Consider the following 6,787-nt stretch of genomic DNA (forward strand, 5'->3'; position numbering starts at 1 on the left):
CATCAGTCTCAGATCCCCTAGAAGTTATCTTTTGGGGGTGCAAGAGGGGAGCATGTGACTCCAGTTCCAATTTGTTTTCTGAATGGTATCTCAGGCATCAGAAGTTTGAGAAAAATCAATGTAGGCTGCAACTGTAGCCTTCCTAGACCCCTGGAGAGGGGGAGGGAGGGGTGCTTTAGTAGGGCTTCAGGCTCCTAGAGCAACTGGCCCTGATTCGCACAGCAGGGCCTTGCTGGCCGCTGCATCACACATTCCCAGTTGCTCTTGTGTGGCTCCTGTTCATTGTGCAGGAGAACCTCCTGGAAGGAAGACGAGACTCACATGAGTCCAGAGGCAGCTCTTCCATGAGACAGTGTGAGGCAGTTGCCTCAGGGAGGGGGCGCAAAGAGGGGCAGCATCCCTGCCCCCTACGCACCCCCACAGATGCCACCCCCAGGCCCCCGTGTTGTCTGCCACCATTGCCCTTCCTCACCCCCCCTCACCCTCTTCTTTTCCTTCCTGCCCCTCCCCAACATGAGCGAGGGTGCCCCGTGCCTCTGCTGCCTGGCTTGGTGGCCGCGTTGGGGTGCATCTCCCACAGCCTCCGCAGCATGGCCTGGGAATGTGGAGGCAACCCGGCCTGCCAGTGGGGTGTGTGTGTGTGTGTGTGTGTGTGTGTGTGTGTGTGTGCGTGCCAGACTGTGATTTGTTTCCAGCAGCAAAACACCTCAAGCTTTCCCAGACAGCAGGCTTTATTGTGGGTTTACTGCAAGCCTTTACTGCAAGTTCAAGGTTGCCCCAACAAACCGATGCAAAAAGTTGATATCTATCTATCTATCTATCTATCTATCTATCTATCTATCTATCTAATTTGTACACACACCCCAACTTTTGTCTCTGGGTGGTTAACAATAGCATAAAACAAGTTAGAAACATATACAAAAAAATTAAAACAATTTAACAATTTAAAAATAAACCAGAGATTAAAATCTAATTATTTTTTTTAATGAAACTGAGAAAGCTTGGGCGAATTTTTGAACCCTGGATATCAATCTGTGTAGGGGGACCCCTGGGGTGGAGCTGATCGCCAGGAGTAAATGCAGCAAGCTTCAAGTCGGGGCTTCCCCCACCTGGGTCTTGCAGGGAGGACCCGGCAGAGAGAGGTGACCTCGCTGTCAACAGTTCTGCAGGATACAGGATTCTGTCGCTCCGCAGAATCGGGAGTGGCTCGCTCTGCCGAGCGCTCAAGGCCAGATCTCGCGAGACTTGCCCCAGTTGTCAGGAGCTCCATAAGGGAGGGAGACGGGCCAGTGATGAGGGGCCAGTCCAAGAGGAGGGCTCGGTGTGGAAGGAGCCCTGGGATCCTGACTGAGCCCTGGGGGGAGCAGCAATAGGGCAGGGCTAGTGGTGAATAGAGCAAGCCATGCCTGTAAGCCTTAAAGTTCCAGGGAGTGATCCGCACAGGGCTTCATGCTGTGGGGTGAATGTTGAGCGAAGCCACTTCGAATCACACTCGTGGCATGGAGGGGAGCAGCCCCTCCCCTCTGCTCTCAGGGTTTTTTTTTGGTGCAGGTTCACAGGGCATGCTTCTGTGTCTTCCTTCTAGCCAATGCGGTGGGGGTGGGGGGGAGAGCTTTCTAAAGAGCTATATCTGCATTTCTAAAGAGAGTATCCTTCTTATCATGCTAATGATTCTACTTCAGTCTCTCTCTCAATTTGCTCCTTAAACCAGCATTTTAAAAACCCGGAAATACATTGAGATAAGCTAGAATTCGGAAGACAAAGCCCGATTTGTGTGGGGAGTGCTTCCAAGGATCTCGAATGGACTTCAGGATAAGTTTGGCTTTTGTGTGAATGCACACTCTCTCTTCCGGAGGAGATTCAGGGTAACAGCCCTGTCTATAAAGCCTGACAACTCCGAAGCCACCTCAACCTCCTTCGGCAGCAGAAGGCAGAGAGCTGTACCGAGAGCCTGACAACCGGGCTACACTCTAAAGCATAGTGAAGAAAACCTGGATTGTGTGTGAAGTGCTCCCCAGTAGCCCACAGGGATTTTGGGGGTGAATTTGGCCGAATGCACATCCTCCATTCCGGAGGAGATGTGGATGAAATGCTGGGTGTGAAGAGGCTCTTTGGGATGCCTCTTCGTAAGCTGCCATCTGGACCTTCTTCTGCCACCAGGGCCCTCCTGACTGGCCCACAGTAACCCAACAAGAGGCCTGGCAATGTCATGGCTCCCACACTCCCAGGCTCCTCCTGTGTGCTCAGATCTGAAATCTTCATCCTGAGCACTTGGGCATTGACCTGCTGTAGGCAGGAAGTTTCAGCCCGTGGATTCTGACCGCTAGGTCCAAGGGGTTACGGCAAGCCAAAACAAAGATTAAGTCTTTCTGAACTAACTGGGGTGATTAAGCTTCTCTGTATACAGACTCCGGGTACCTTGGCAACATGACAGTGTAACAGCTGGAGCGCTGGTGGTTGCAAAAGGAAGCTCTTCGTCAGCACTTGTGGGAATGAGGTGTGGTCGTCAGGTACATAAGGCATGTGTGATGGTCAGCAAAGAGGAATCCAGCCGTCAGGAAACCCTGTGCCTTGAATTCTTCGAAGTGAGAGGCCAAGGTAGCAATAGCAATAGCAATAGCACTTACATTTATATACTGCTCTATAGCTGGAAGCTCTCTAAGCGGTTTACAATGATTTAGCATATTGCCCCCAACATTCTGGGTACTCATTTTACCGACCTCAGAAGGATGGAAGGCTGAGTCAACCTTGAGCCCCTGGTCAGGATCGAACTTGTAACCTTCTGGTTACAGGGCGGCAGTTTTACCACTGCGCCACCAGGGGCTCCCCTATGCCTTGAGTGCCAATTAATCTGTAATACTGTTTCGTGTTTGATCTACACTGAGCCTGTTTTTCTGAGGTTGTTATCAGGACTGTTTCTCAACTCTGTAAGAGCACAGCAAAACACTAAGAATCTGATAGTGGGTACAAGATTTACCTTTCTGTGACTGTTAGGTTTCTATTTTGTGGAAATCAAGTTTCTAGCCCTTAAGGTGGCAAAGAAATGCTTTGGGCAGTGTGTGTCACTTATACAGAATGAAGAAAGAGGATGTGGGCAAAAGCTCCCTCCCTCTGCTGCCCCCAGTGCCAAAGCCTGAAGCAAGGAGCAGGTTTTGTCCCTCTGTCACAGAGAGATCTGTTTTGTTCCTTAATTACTGGTGTAAGAATGGTCTGCAGTGGCAGAAAGACTGAGTTTCAAGCTCCAATAAAATCATCCAGGCTGCAAGAATGATGTAAGGGTAAGGTGTGCCTTTAATGTTCTGGTTTTTGTTTTTGTTTTTTGTTTTTTAAGTGTGTGCCTGAGCCCTCAGAAGTTTGGGGAACACGGAACTAAGCAGCAAAGCTCTTTGGCAAGGAACACAGCTGGGATCCTTTGCAAGGAAATGAGCACATTGCAAAGCAAAACTCGTTGCATTGAGCCCTATAGCTTTGATCTAGCATGCTCACCTTCTGGAGGGCAGCTCATGTCCCATAATATGCAGCAAACGTCAATGAAGGCAACATAAGATCAGAAGAAAGATTGATTGGCTGATTGTTAGATTTTTATATCACCTTTCATTAAAACAATCTCAAGGCGGTTCACATAAAAGTTAAAACAAGACGTCAAAAAATTACACAATTAAAATATTAGCTAAAATATAAAAATACAGATCTGATTAAAAGATTAAAAACAAACACAATATAACCATAAAAGATACAAAGCAGGTGCAATAGGAACAGTCATATAAAAGCCTGAGAAAGATGAAGACAAGGATGGGGAATCAGCCTTCATAGGGGCAGGGTGCTGAACTGGACCGGCCCAGCCACATAAGTCTGCCTGGTAGGCAGGGCTGCTCTTAGGGCAGGGCAGGCAGGGCAACCGCCCCAGGCCCCACTCTTTTAACTCCCATTATAATTAACTGGAAGGGAGCCCCACACTGGCTGATTTGCCCCTGGCCCCACACCCTGCCGGGGCTCTCTAAGGACAGCCCTGCTGGCAGGTGTGGGGAACTGTCAACTTTACATTAACTGCTGTGTACCAGGATAGACAAGTGGCCCATCTGGCCCACTGCGGCCCACTCCGGCTGGCAGCAGATCTTCTAGGTCTCAGCCCTGCTGCCTGAGGTCCTTCTAATTGGAGCAGCAAAACTCATTACAAACCAAAGGTACAAACTGGAGTGTGGTGAGGGAAACGGCAGGTTGCTTTTGCTATGAAATTGTGGTTTCATGCACTCAAACATGCAGGAGTTCCAACCTCTGCCCCACTAAACTCTGCTGTGGCGTTATGTGTGAATGGATCACCTCTCTTCCCTCCAAAGATTAACCAGTAAAACTCTTTCCTCTGCCAAAGCAAACGGTGGAAAGGGAGCTGTGATCCTTTGACCCCAGGGTGCTTTCCAGATTACACCCTGCAACGGGGTCACGGCGGATCTTGGAAGTGTGCATCCACACTTCCCGCGTTGTGATACAGCAGTCCCTACGCTGACAGCAGGGTGCCATTCACATTTCCAATGCCTTGTTTCGAATTTAACACACACACACACGGCTGGTAAGAGAAACATCTAGTTATGTGCCTCCAGTGATAGTTGCTGGTGTCTGTTTTTAGATTTTAGATGGGCGACAGGGGCCCATCTTATTTATTATTTCTCTACTAAGTATACCACTTTGGAAACTTTGTTGAAAAGCGGTCTATAAATATTTGTTGTTGTTGTTGTTGTTTGTTGTTATGGGTCTCCCCGCTAGAGCCTGCAGTGATACAACCTAGACAAAATGGCTCTCCATGAAAAGTGAGCCTTTCAGTTCATAAGTGGCTTCCTCTGGCGATCTTGTGCTAGCCTCTGCCAGGGGGACACTGTTATTATTAACACCAGTGACTGTTGCTGGTGTCTATCTTATGTTTCTTTTTAGACTGTGACCCCTTTGGGGACAGGAATCCATCTTATTTATTTATTTTTTTCTCTGTGTAAACAGCCCTGAGACATTTTTGGAAGGGCAGTATAGAAATCAAATGAATGAATGAATGAATGAATGAATATTATAATGCCTTTATACAAAATTATGGTGCGGCCACACTTGGAGTACTGCATACAATTCTGGTCACCGCATCTAAAAAAGGGACATTGTTGAACTGGGAAAAGGTGCACAAGAGGGCAACCAAGATGTTCAGGGGCCTAGAGCACCTTCCTTGTGAGGCTAGGCTACAACACTTGGGGCTTTTTAGTTGAGAAAAAAAGATGACTGCAGGGAGACATAACCGAGGTCAATACAATCATGCATGGTGTGGAGAAAGTGGAGAGAGAGAAATTCTCCTCCCTCTCACATATCACTAGAATCAGGGGTCATCCCATTAAATTGATTGCCATGAAATTTAGGCCCAAGAAATGGAAGTACTTTTTCATACAACTCATAATCAACTTGTGGAATTCTCTGCCACAAGATGTGCTGACAGCCCACAACCTGGATGGCTTGAAGAGGGGTTTGGATCACTTCATGGAGGAGAGGTCTATCATTGGCTACTAGTCGGAGGGCTATAGGCCACCTGCAGCCTCAAAGGCAGGATGCTTCTGAGTACCAGTTGCAGGGGAGTAACAGCAGGAGAGAGGGCATGCCCTCAGTGGCATCTGGTGGGCCACTGTGTGAAACAGGATGTTGGACTAGATGGGCCCTCTTGGGCCTGATCCAGCAGGGCTGTTCTGATGTTCTAAGAGCCACTGTGATGCCCTTTCCCGTTCTGACTGGAAACCATCTGTTTCCCGGAGCTGACAGCTGTTCAGGAAGGATCATCTCCTCCCTGCGCCCCCCACCCCCCAAGCTGGGCGTGTGCATTTTGCCAGCAGCAAGCTAGACATCAGCTGGAGAAGGGCAACAGCAGACCCAGGACCTTGGCACTGCCACATGGAGCTGGCAGGAGGCAGATGGGGAAGTGGCCCACCTTTTCCACACCCTGAGCTTCCTGACTGCCACAGCCCCTGCCCACCCCACCCCACCCCACCTTCCCTGAGCAGCAGTGGGAAGTAGAAGGGAAGGCTTGCAGACCGAGTTCTCAAATGCTTCAAAAAGTGAAGGACACACTTAATTTGAACCTAATTTCTAACGGGTGCTGCACACAAGCAGCCCTGATTTCCCGCCCCTCAGTTGGGCCCCTTAAATATTAACCGAGCTCTGTGGGAGCCTCTTTTCTAAGAGACAGAGTATAACATGCCCCCCCCCCTAAAGTTCCAAACAAACTTTCCAACAGTTAATGTTGTCAGGTATTTGGGGGAGGGGGAGATGGACAGCACTCCGGAAGCAGTGGAGGGGGCCAGGGTTTCATCTGGAGGCTGTACATGAGCCCTTACTGGAGCAAAGGTTGTGTGGGGCGTGGGGAGCAGAACTCATCCCACAGCAGAAAAACCAACCCTCATTTCTGTTTGATGATATCTATGATAACAATTTCCAAAGGGAAGACTATGTTGGTCAGTAGCAGCCCCCAAACGCAGCCTTGCTGCGCCTGAAAGACAAACATTACAGCAGCACAGGCTTTCATGAACTCCAACACACCACTTCATCATGCATATGGTGGCAGCATCTTCAGTTGGCAGGTGTATAAACATCTACGCGGACAGAGAAAGCGAAAGCCCTGAAAAAGGGGGGGTCAAAGGGCTCGGGGGTGCAAACTGTGGAGTCAGCAAGCATGATTGTGCACAGTTAAAGTGTAAGAGAGACAGGGGCGTAACTATCAGAGGGCCAGGGGAGACCGTTGTCTGGGGGCCCACTGCCTTTGGGGGGG

Source organism: Hemicordylus capensis, chromosome 4 (assembly GCF_027244095.1).
Source record: "Hemicordylus capensis ecotype Gifberg chromosome 4, rHemCap1.1.pri, whole genome shotgun sequence".
Lineage (NCBI taxonomy): Eukaryota > Metazoa > Chordata > Lepidosauria > Squamata > Cordylidae > Hemicordylus > Hemicordylus capensis.